We start from the raw sequence: 13,142 nt of genomic DNA on the forward strand, positions 1-13,142 counted from the left end.
TTTAGATTTATGCTTTCATTGTCTCTCACCTGGATTATATGTAAATCTTCTCCTACCTGGTTTCCCAGTCTCCAATCGATCCTTCACATAGCTCCCAGAGTGATTTTCTAAAATGTAAATGTGGCCATGTTACTCTTCTGCTTAAAAAATTTCCAAAGGCTTTCCTCTTTCTATAAAACCCAAAACTTGAGTTTGGCCTGCAAGGATCATCATGATCTGGCTCCTGCTTATCTCTTAGATTTATTGTCCCCCCATCCCCCCAATCAATCCTATCCATTGGCCAGATTATACTACCTGTAGTTAGTTAACTTATTCATTCAATTTTCAGATATAAATAGGATGCTTCATATGTTACAAGCACTATGCTAAGCTGTGGGGGATACAATGCTAGACATTGAAAAAGCTTGAAATAAACCTCCTGGTTCTCTTCCTTCCTACTTACTTACAGTCACCATACAGTAAGCTATGGGGGATACAATGCTGCATTGTACGCAGACTTGGTTCCTGCCCTCATGAGACTATACTTTCTCAATTTCCATGCCTTTGCTCTCTGAACCCCCAGCCTTGAATTTACCACCATCTGCTCCTCCCTCCACCTCACTGCCATGTCCTCCTTCTCCTACCAGCCACTTAGAGAATACCATCTCACCTTTTAAGTATCAGCTTACGTCATTCCCTTGTATTAAGCTCTTTACTCTATCCCTTTTCTCTTCTAAAAACGTTTCCTCCCTCAAAAGGTATTACTGAAAAACTTGATAGCTCTAGAAGTGAGGATATCTCTAAGTACATTCCAGGTTCAGTTCAGAATATTGTCTTATCTTATACTAGAAGATCACAGCTCAAGGAACAGGATTTCCTTCTTTATCTCAAAAGGGAAAAAAGCCTCATTTTCCTGGATTTTTCCCATGCTCCTTGGGCTCCACAAGTGGGATAAGCAATTGTTAATCTGCTGCAGGGTGAGTGAACCCAACTACATTGGATTTACATGCAGTGGATTCTCCAGGACTTTTTTTTTTTTTTTTTTTTTGAGGCAGAGTCTCACTCTGTTGCCCAGGCTGGAGTGCAGTGGTATGATCTCGGTTCACTGCAAGCTCTGCCTCCTGGGTTCACACCATTCTCCTGCCTCAGCCTCCCGAGTAGCTGGGACTACAGGTGTCCACCACCGCGTCCAGCTAATTTTTGTATTTTTAGTAGAGACAGGGGTCCATCATATCGGCCAGGCTGGTCTCGAACTCATGACCTTGTGATCCACCTGCCTTGGCCTCCCAAAGTGTTGGGATTACAGGCGTGAGCCACTGCACCCAGCCTCCAGGATATTTAAATTGTAAAGCCTTAGGGGTGGTGAGCTGATAGGTAGGGGTGCTAGGAACCTCGTCTTAAAACTAAGTTTGCATAGCTAGCTTACAATTTTCACTTAGGTTAATACACATAGATTTATAGTAGCTTGTGGGGAACTGATAAAGATGTGGGTTAAAGATTCCTTTTAAAGCCAGCCCTTAATGCTACCACTGTACAGAAAGATGGCAGAGTGACTGCCTTTATAGACACCTGCCCACACTTTCTAATCTGCCCTCAGTTGCAACTCCTAGAGAGTAGGCACACAGCTTAGGGTGGAAAATACACGGGAATTCAGTACTTGTAAATAGATGGGAGGTGGGTAATGAGGATGAGTGACAGAAGAAAAACCTTCTTTGTTTGTCTGTTCTCACCACCTAAGGGGTTCTTCAGAAAACCAGTGAGCTTTACGCTCAGGTTGAGAAATCCCTGTTATAGTCACTTTAATTGCAATCTCTATTTCTTCTCTCTTTTTCTTTCTCTCTCTGTGTCTCTACACCTCTCCCTCACCACTTTCTGGATATGCACACATATTTACATTCAGATGATTTTAGAAAGCTCCATTGGGGAATAACTATAAATTATGAATATGCAACAGCACTAAAACCAACTATTATAGTCAAAAATCCTGAAATAAACCTCCTGGTTCTCTTCCTTCCTACTTATTTACAGTCAGCACACAGCAATATATCTTAGAGTGAGGCTAAATGGATATCTGATACTCACTCTAATGTGATAGGCAATCAATAACTCGGTTATTGCTGTTGAAGCATTTTAAGGACTACTTCCATGTCACTCTGGCTATGATAAAAACCATAGTCTCCAAATTGGTACAGTAGGGTGAACCTTCCATGATGAATGGTAGCATGTATTTGATTACACATATGTATACATACATGTACACACAGATACACATACCTAAACATTATAACCAGATTAGTATATTCCTTTTGCATTGTACTGAATACTGTAAAATAATGTTTCATCAGTGATTGTCAGAGTTATAAAATCATTTGAATACATTAATAAGCTATAAACGTTTTAATTTTAAAGGATAAGATATGCTGCACAAAAGAGCTAGTACAGCTACTGCTTATGTGTTTAATTTATTTAAAGAGATGCCTGTTCTGTTATTACTTCAAATATAGCTATATCCACATGTAAGTGATTTTAATTTGCTACAACATTTAGATCTATCAATGAGACATTTTATAAATTAAAATTATGTCACATAAGGAGACTATCTTGATTATGAAGCTTTATTAGGTGATGATTATAAGTGCCTTGTTTAATAATTATAACAGCTTAATGGCTCCTGTAGTTATACTTTATAATAAAAATTGCACATTTAATAATATGGAAAGGGATGGTACACAGTGAACTTACAAAAAAGTATTGATTCTGAACCTTTAAATTGGATTCCTATTGATCTGATGTATGAATATTTTATTGGTGAAAATGTTTTCAGGGTTGCCAGTTTCTATTACTGCATGTTAGCAATTTTACTGGCTATGTACAATGGACAAATTAAATGCCAAGGTATGGACATATCCAGCACCCCACACTGATTATTTTGATCCACTACCACTGTACACTACAAGGGCCTTCCCTTTCTCTGTCCCACCTCTGTTCTGGAAGGTGAGCCACAGACTTCTGTACATGCCTCAGATACATGACAAGACAGTGGTGGGTGGTCTGGCTTGTCATCTGGTAGAGGCTGGGTGGGCATGTGTCTCTTCCTGCTAAGGCCCACAGCCCCTTAGCTAAGACTTACACATCTGCTCCAAGGCCAGTCACTTGGGCCCGAGTACTTGGGCTCTGGGATGAGGTAGAGCAAAATGACTGAATAAAAGCTTCAACCAATTGTCCTCCCCACAGGAACACCAAACTGAACAACTATGCACACAAAAAAGCACCTTCATAAGAACCAAAAATCAGCTTAGGTACCAGCTTGGCCACAGTGGAGTAGAGCACCAAGCAGGCTCTTGGGGTTCCTGATTCCAGGCCTAGCTCTTAGATGGCATTTCTGGACCTGCCCTGGGCCAGAATGGAGCCCATTGCCCTTCTGGGAGAGTCCCAGTCCTGCCAGCATTCATCATAAAGTGACTGAAGAGCTCTTGTGCCTTGAGCAAACACTGGTGGTACCCCAGAAGTACTCACCATGGACCCAGGGTAGTGGTGATCACAGGGAGAGACTCCTCTGTTTGTGGAAAGGTGAGGGAAGAGTAGAAGAATTTTGTCTTGAGGTATGTGTCCCAGCTCAGCCACAACTGAGTAAGGCGCCAGGCACATTCCTAAGGTTTCTGACTGTAGGACCTGGCTCTTGGACAGCACCTCTGGACCCACCCAGGGTTGGGGGAATTCACTGCCCTGAAGAGAAGGACACAAGCATGGCTGGCTTTGCCACCTGCTGATTGTAGAACCCGAGGGCTATGAGCAAACATAAGCAGTAGCTAGGCAGTGGTTACCACAGGTGTTGGGTGAGACCCAATGCTGTGATGCCTTCGGGTATGACCCAGAACAGTCCCAAGGACAATGGCCAAAAGGGTCCTTGTGTGATCCCACCCACAGCTCAGCAGAGAGAGACAGAGAGAGAGAGAGAGAGAGAGAGAGAGAGAGAGAGAGAGAGAGAGAGAGAGACTCTATTTGTCTGGGAGAAAGTAAGGGAAGGGAACAAGAACCTATGTCTGGAAATCCAGAGAATTCTTCCAGATCTTATCCAAGACCACCAAGTACCTCTATGAGTCTGCAAGAGTCACAGTGTTACTAGACTTGGGGTGTCCCCTAATGCAGATATGGCTGCAGTGACCAAAAACTTAGATCACAATACTCAAGTCCCTTTGAATACCTTCTTGCCAAGAAGAATGGGTACAAACAAGCCCAGACTTAGAAGACTACAATAAATATCTAGCTCTTCAATGCTCAGACACTACAAACATCCATAAGCATCAAGACTATCCAGGAAAAATAATCTTACCAAACAAACTAAATAAGTCACCAGGGACCAATCCCAGAGAGACAGAGATATGTGACCTTTCAGACAGAGAATTCAAAATAACTGTTTTGAGGAAATGCAATGAAATTCAAGATAACATAGAGAAGGAATTCAGAATTCTATAAGATACATTTAACAAGGAGATTGGAATAATTAAAAAGAATCAAGCAGAAATTCTGGAGTTGAAATATGCAACTAACATACTGAAGAATGCATCAGAGTCTCTTAGCAGAATTGACCAAGTAGAAGAAAGAATTAGTGAGCTTGATGACAGGCTCCACAGTCAGAGGAGACAAAAGAAATAAAGAATGAATAAGAATGAAGAATGCCTCCAAGATATATAAAATATCCTCAAAAGGGCAAGTGTAAGTGTTATTGGCCCTAAAGAGGAAGTACAAAGAGAAATAGGTGCGGGAAGTTTATTCAAAAGGATAATAGCAGAGAACTTACCAAACTTAGAGAAAATGTAAATATTCAAGTGTAAAAACACCAAGCAGATTTAACCCAAATAAGACTACCTCAAGGCATTTAATAATCAAACTCCCAAAGATCGAGGATAAAGAAAGGTTCCTAATAGCAACAAGAAGAGAAACAAATAACATAAACAGAGCTCCAGTATGCCTGGTAGCAGACTTTTCAATAGAAACCTAACAGGCCAGGAGAAACTGGCATGACATATTTAATGTGCTGAAGGAAAAAAACCTTTGATCTTAGAACAGTATATCCAGCAAAAATATACCTCAAATATGAAGGAGAAATAATAACTTTCCTGTACAAATAAAAGTTGAGGGATTTCATCAACACCAGACCTGTCCTACAAAAAATGCTAAAGGGAGTTTTCTATCTGAAAGAAAAGGACATTAATGAGAAATAAGAAAACATCTGAAGGTGCAAAAAACTCATAGGTAATAGTACGTACAGAGAAAAATCACACAACATTATAACACTGTAATTGTAGGTTATAAACTATTAATATCTTGAGTAGAAAGACTAAAAGATCAACCAATTAAAAATAATAACTACGGCCACTTCTGAAGACATAGACAGTACAATAAGAGAAATAGAAACAACAAAAAGTTAAAAGGTATATGGGGTGGGGGGAATGAATTTAGAGTGTACAGTTTTTATTAGTTTTCTCTTGTTTGTTAGTTTATGTAATCAGTATTAAGTTATCATCCATTTAAAATAATGGGTTATGAGATACTATTTTCAAACCTCATGGTAACTTCAAATCAAAAATCATACAACAGAGAAAAAATATGCAAAAAATAAAAAGCAAGACATTAAAACATACCACCAGAGAAAATCACCTTCACTAAAAGGAAGACAGAAAGAAAGGAAAGAAGGAAGGAAGAGAAGACCACAAAACAACCAGGAAATAAATATCAAAATGGCAGGAGTAAGTCCTTACTTATCAATAATAACATTGAATGTAAATCAACTAAACTCTCCAATCAAAAGACAGAGAGTGGCTGAATGGATTAAAAAAACCAAGATTCAACAATCTGTTGCCTACAAGAAATCCGCTTCACCTATAAAGCCACACATAGACTGAAAATAAAGGGATGGAAAAAATATACTATGCAAATGTAAACTGAAAAAGAGCAAGAATAGTTATACATATATCAGACAAAATAGATTTCAAGACAAAAGCTATAAGGTCCTTATATGATGATAAAGGGGTCACTTCAGCAAGAGGATATAACAATTATATCCTAGTGCTAGAGCACTCAGGTATGTAAAGCAAATATTACTAGAGCTAAAGAGAAAGATAGATCTGAATACAATAATAGCTGGAGACTTCAACAGTTTCAGCATTGAACAAATGATCCAGACAGAAAATCAACAAAGAAATATCAGATGTAATCTGCAATATAGACCAAATGCCCTTAATAGATATTTACAGAACATTTCATCCAACAGCCTCAGCATATACATTCTTCTTCTCAGGACATGGATTATTCTCAAGGATAGACTGTATGTTAAGCCACAAAACAAGTCTAAAAAATTCAACAAAATTGAAATCATATCACTATCTTCTCTGACCACAATGGAATAAAACTATAAATCAGTATCAAGAGGAATTTTGGAAAATATAAAAACACATGGAAATTAAACAGTATGCTCCTGAATGACCAGTGGGTCAATGAAGAGATTAAAAAGGAAATAAAAAATTTATTGAAGCAAGTAATAATGGAGACAGAACACACCAAAACCTATGGAATACGGCAAAGCCAGTGCTAAAGGGAAGTTTACAGCTGTAAGTGCCTACATCAAAAAAGAAGAAAAATTTCAAATAAACAATGTAACGATGCATCTTAAAGAGCTAGAGAAGCAAGAGCAAACCAAACCCAAAATTAGTAGAAGAAAATAAATAAAGATCAGAGAAGAAATAAATAAAATTAAAATGGAGAAAACAATATGAAAGATCAATGAAACAAAAAGTTGGGTTTTGCTTGCTGTACTTTTTTTTTTTAGAGACAAGTCCTAGTTTATACAGGCTGGGTGCAGTGGCGATCTCAGCTCATGACTCCACCTCCTGGGATGCAGTAGGTTTCATATGCCTCAATCCCAGGAAACTGGGATTACAGGTGTGCCAACATGCCTGGCTAATTTTTGTATTTTTAGTAGAGATGGGGTTTCACCATGTTGGCTAGGCTGGTCCCAAACTCCTGGCCTCAAGTGATCCACCTGCTGTGACCTCCCAAAGTGCTAGGAGTACAGGGGTGAGCTACTGTGCCTGGCCAAAAAATTGCTTTTCTTAAAAAGATAATCAAAATTTTTGTCAGTTGACAAGACTTAAATCTAAGACCTCAAGCTATGAAACTATTAAAAGCAAACTTTGGGAAAATTCTCTGGGCAAATGATTTCTTGAGTAATACCTTACGAGCACAGGCAACCAAAGCAAAAATGGACAGATGGGATCACATCAAGTTAAAAAGCTTCTGCATAGTAAAAGAAACAATCAACAAAGTGAAGAGACAGCCCATTTAATGGGAGAAAATATTTGCAAACTATCCACCTGACAAAGGATTAATAACCAGAATGTATAAGGAACCCAAGTGACTCTATAAGAAAAAAATCTAGGCCAGGCGTGGTGTCTCACGCCTGTAATCTTAGCACTTTGGGGGGCCAAGGCAGGTGGATCACCTGAGGTCGGGCGATTGAGGCCAGCCTGACCAACATGGAGAAACCCTGTCTCTACTAAAAATACAAAATTAGCTGGGCATGGTGCCCCATGCCTGTAATCCAGCTATTCAGGAGGCTGAGGCAAGAGAATTGCTTGAACCTGAGAGGTGGAGGTTGCGGTGAGTCGAGATCATGCCATTGCACTCCAGCCTGGGCAACAAGAGCAAAACCCCATCTTAAAAAAATAAAAATCTAATAATCCCACTAAAAACTGAGTGAAAGGTCTGAATAGACATTTCTCAAAAGAAGACATACAAATGACAGACATATGAAAAGATGCTCAACATCAATGATCATCAGAGAAATGCAAATAAAAACTGCAATGAGATATCATTTCATCCCAGTTAAAAAGGCTTTTATTCAAAAAACAGGCAATAACAAATGCTGGTGAGGATGTGGAGAAAAGGGAACTCTCATACACTGTTGGTGGGAATGTAAGTTGGTACAACCACTATGGAGAACAGTTTGGAGATTCCTTAAAAAATTAAAACTGAACTATCATGTGATCCAGTAATCCCACTGCTAGGTATACACCCAAAAGAAAAGAAATCAGTATATTGAAGATGTATCTTATTTCTGTACTCCCATATTTATTGCAGCACTGTTCACAATGGCCAAGATTTGGAAGCAACCTAAATGTCCATCAACAGATGAATGGATAAAGAAAATATGGTACATATATGCAATGGAGTACTATTCAGTCATAAAAAGGAATGAGCTGTTGTCATTGTCAACAACATGGATGGAACAGGAGGTCATTATGTTAAGTGAAATAAACCAGGCACAAAAAGATAAACTTCACATGTCCTCACATATTTGTGAAAGCTGAAAATTAAAACAATTGAACACATGAAGATAGAGAGTAGAATGATTGTCACCAGAGGCTGGGAAGGGTATTGAGGGTGCAGGGAAGGGATGGCGAGACAGTGGGGATGGTTAATAAGTACAAAAATATAGTTAGATATTTAGAATTAATAAGATCTAGTATTTGATAGCATAACAGGGTAACTATAGTCAACGATAATTTATTGTACATTTAAAAATAATTAAAAGAGTATACTTGGATCATTTGTAACACAAAGAAAGGATAAATACTTAAGGTGATGGATACCTATTTGCCCATGCAATAATGCCTGTATCATGCCTGTATCAAAACATCTCATGTACCCCATAAATATATACACCTACCACAAAAATAAAAAAAAACCTTGGACTCTGGAGTCAGATTCATTCATTCAAATAATATTTACTGAGAACCAAATAGCAGACATTGTTCCAGGTGCTAGGAACAGAATTGTGATCCTGGCTTCATGGACTTCCATTCTCATGATTGTCTAGGTTCAAATCCTAACTCTACCTCATAACCTTGGGAAATATGTTTTACTGTCTGAACTTGTCTCTTAATTTGTACCAGATTCATGTTTGTCACAAAAATTTACTGAGGCAATGTATATAAGGCATCCAATATTGTGCCTAGCTCATTGGAAGTGTCAATTATTTTTATTTTTGGGCAAAAGTCTGATGCAAGTCATATTTATGCCATAAATTTAATTGGATGTGAATATGATCTGCTTGTTGAAATGACTCTGATTTCTATGCTTTTTAATTTAGTCTGAGCAGCATTTATGATATAGTAATGACTACAAGACAATGAAAACACTATTACTTATTTTTATAACAATGTTTTTCCTTTCAGGTGACATGTATGAAATTAATATTTAAGCATCTTTCTATCACAATATTAAAAATCAGAATAAGAGGCTATTGTGTTCTGAGAGCTGTGTACACATAGTATGAGATACAAAAAAGGGAAAGAAGAAAAATCCTTAACACAGTTTTTTTTTTTAAATGTCCAAATGATGGCATTGAAGACCGTGGGCTAGGGAAGTTTAAAGACTGGAAATTTCTTTGTGTTAGAAGAGGTTTCGTTTCATCTTATCATTGAAAGAACCCAGGAAAAAGACGTAATAGTCTGTTTGGTTACATAAATTTAATTAACTATTGAGCTGTGTGATGTTCCCTAATAATTGAGTTAGTTGCATCAAAAACCACAGGAAGCACCTTCAAGCATTGAAATGAAGGCTCCAAATTGATCACCTAAATCATACAGCCTTTATCAAAATGCCTGGAAGCCTGTCTAGGCTGGAGGTTGGTTAACAGCATATACTTAGCTGACCCAGGGGGTACTGATTTATTTTCCTATGTTAGAAGTTAGGCCTCATCTGAAAGGCAGAGAGAAGGGCATCATCACACTCTGTGCCCTATGGACTGGGATTGGCGTGGGCACTGGAGACTATTCAGGAGGGCATTTTTGGGAAAATAGGAAGAGAGCTCATGGTGGAAGGCAGGGGAAGTACCAGTAGAAGCCACATTCTGACAACATTCCACAAGGAGAGAAGCTAAATAAAAATGGGAACCTGTAGTTTAATTAGATCTCATTTGTCAATTTTTGTTTTTGTTGCCATTGCTTTTGGTGTTTTAGACATGAAGTCCTTGCTCATGCCTGTGTCCCGAATGGTATTGCCTAGGTTTTCTTCTAGGGTTTTTATGGTTTTAGGTCTAACATTTAAGTCTTTAATCCAACTTGAATTAATTTTTGTATAAGGTGTAAGGAAGGGATCCAGTTTTAGCTTTCTACCAATGGCTAGCCAGTTTTCCCAGCACCATTTATTAAATAGGGAATCCTTTCCCCATTTCTTGTTTTTGTCAGGTTTGTCAAATATCAGATGGTTGTAGATGTGTAGTATTATTTCTGAGGGCTCTGTTCTGTTGCATTGGCCTATATCTCTGTTTTGGTACCAGTACCAGGCTGTTTTGGTTACTGTAGCCTTGTAGTATAGTTTGAAGTCAGGTAGCACGATGCCGCCAGCTTTATTCTTTTGGCTTACGTTTGTCTTGGCAATGCAGGCTCTTTTTTGGTTCCATATGAACTTTAAAGAAGTTTTTTTTCCCCCAATTCTGTGAAGAAGGTCATTGGTAGCTTGATGGGGATGGCATTGAATCTATAAATTACCTTGGGCAGTATGGCCATTTTCATGATATTGATTCTTCCTATCCATAAGCATGGAATGTTCTTCCATTTGTTTGTGTCCTCTTTTATTTTGTTGAGCAGTGGTTTGTAGTTCTTGAAGAGGTCCTTCACATCCCTTGTATGTTGGATTCCTAGGTATTTTATTCTCTTTGAAGCAATTGTGAATGGGAGTTCATTCATGATTTGGCTCTCTGTTTGTCTGTTATTGGTGTATAAGAATGCTTGTGATTTTTGCACACTGATTTTGTATCCTGAGACTTTGCTGAAGTTGCTTATCAGCTTAAGGAGATTTTGGGCTGAGACGATGGGGTTTTCTAAATATACAATCATGTCATCTGCAAACAGGGACAATTTGACTTCCTCTTTTCTGAATTGAATACCTTTTATTTCTTTCTCCTGCCTGATTGCCCTGGCGAGAACTTCCAACAGTATGGTGAATAGGAGTGGTGAGAGAGGGCATCCCTGTCTTGTGCCGGTTTTCAAAGGGAACGCTTCCAGTTTTTGCCCATTCAGTACGATATTGGCTGTGGGTTTGTCATAAATAGCTCTTATTATTTTGAGATACATCCCATGAATACCTAATTTATTGAGAGTTTTTAGCGTGAAGGGATGTTGAATTTTGTCAAAGGCCTTTTCTGCATCTACTGAGATAATCATGTGGTTTTTGTCTTTGGTTCTGTTTATATGCTGGATTACGTTTATTGATTTGTGTAGATTGAACCAGCCTTGCACCCCAGGAATGAAACCCACTTGATCATGGTGGATAAGCTTTTTGATGTGCTGCTGGATTTGGTTTGCCAGTATTTTATTGAGGAACTTTGCATCGATGTTCATCAGGGATATTGGTCTAAAATCCTCTTTTTTTGTTGTGTCTCTGCTAGGCTTTGGTATCAGGATGATGCAGGCCTCATAAAATGAGTTAGGGAGGATTCTCTCTTTTTCTATTGATTGGAATAGTTTCAGAAGTAATGGTACCAGCTCCTTCTTGTACCTCTGGTAGAATTCGGCTGTGAATCCATCTGGTCCTGGAGTTTTTTTGGTTGGTAGGCTATTAATTATTGCCTCAATTTCAGAGCCTGTTATTGGTCTATTCAGGGATTCAACTTCTTCCTGGTTTATTTAGTAATGGGAGGGTGTATGTATCCAGGAATTTATCCATTTCTTTTAGATTTCTAGTTTATTTGTGTAGAGGTGTTTATAGTATTCTCTGATGGTAGTTTGTATTTCTGTGGGATTGGTGGTGATATCCCCTTTATCATTTTTTATAGCGTCTATTTGATTCTTCTCTCTTTTTCTTCTCTTTTTTTTTTGTCTTGGTCATGGTCTATCGATTTTGTAAGAGCTTCTGCACAGCGAAAGAAACTACCATCAGAGTGAAAAGGCAACCTACAGAATGGGAGAAAATTTTTGCAATCTACTCATCTGACAAAGAGTTAATATCCAGAATCTACAAAGAACTCAAACAAATTTACAAGAAAAAAATAAACAACCCCATCAAAAAGTGGGCAAAGGATATGAACAGACACTTCTCAAAAGAAGACATTTATGCAGTCAACAGACACATGAAAAAATGCTCATCACCACTGGCCATCAGAGAAATGCAAATCAAAACCACAATGAGATACCATCTCACACCAGTTAGAATGGCGATCATTGAAAAGTCAGGAAACAACAGGTGCTGGAGAGGATGTGGAGAAATAGGAACACTTTTACACTGTTGGTGGGACTGTAAACTGGTTCAACCATTGTGGAAGACAGTGTGGCGATTCCTCAGGGATCTAGAGCTAGAAATACCATTTGACCCAGCCATCCCATTACTGGGTGTATACCCAAAGGATTATAAATCATGAAGCTATAAAGACACATGCACACATATGTTTATTGTGGCACTATTCACAATAGCAAAGACTTGGAACCAACCCAAATGTTCATCAATGATAGACTGGATTAAGAAAATGTGGCACATATACATCATGGAATATTATGCAGCCATAAAAAGGATGAGTTCATGTCCTTTGTAGGGACATGGATGAAGCTGGAAACCATCATTCTCAGCAAACTACTGCAAGGACAAAAAACTAAACACCGCATGCTCTCACTCATAGGTGGGAATTGAACAATGAGAACACTTGGACACAGGAACATCACACATTGGGGCCTGTCTGGGAATTGAACAATGAGAACACTTGGACACAGGAACATCACACATTGGGGCCTGTCGTGGGGTAGGTGGGGAGAGGGATAGCATTAGGAGATATACCTAATGTAAATGATGAGTTGGTGGGTGCAGCACACCAACATGGCACATGTGTACATGTGTGACAAACCTGCACGTTGTGCACATGTACCCTAGAACTTAAAGTATAATAAAAAAAATGGGAACATGACATAGGCCAACTAAATGAGTATCTCTGGGGCTGGGATCTGGCAGTGATCTTTCATAAAAAATCTCCCCTAGATAATTCTAATGTAGGAGAGGTAAAAACAACAAGAAAAAACCCAACTACTGCTCCAGACCAGTAGTTCTCAAAGTGTAATTCGCAGACCAGCATTACTTGGGTATTTGTAGAAGTGCAAATTATCAGGCCCTTC

At 38.6% G+C, this 13,142-nt stretch overlaps 1 protein-coding gene across 1 annotated transcript in view; it reads right to left on the reverse strand.

The window, feature by feature from the left end:
- The window catches only part of ANKS1B (ankyrin repeat and sterile alpha motif domain containing 1B), a 1,249,898-nt gene that overhangs the window by 214,823 nt on the left and 1,021,933 nt on the right, over positions 1-13,142 (reverse strand). The gene's annotated exons all lie outside the window — the stretch shown is intronic.

Source organism: Papio anubis, chromosome 9 (assembly GCF_008728515.1).
Source record: "Papio anubis isolate 15944 chromosome 9, Panubis1.0, whole genome shotgun sequence".
Classification (NCBI taxonomy): Eukaryota; Metazoa; Chordata; class Mammalia; order Primates; family Cercopithecidae; genus Papio; species Papio anubis.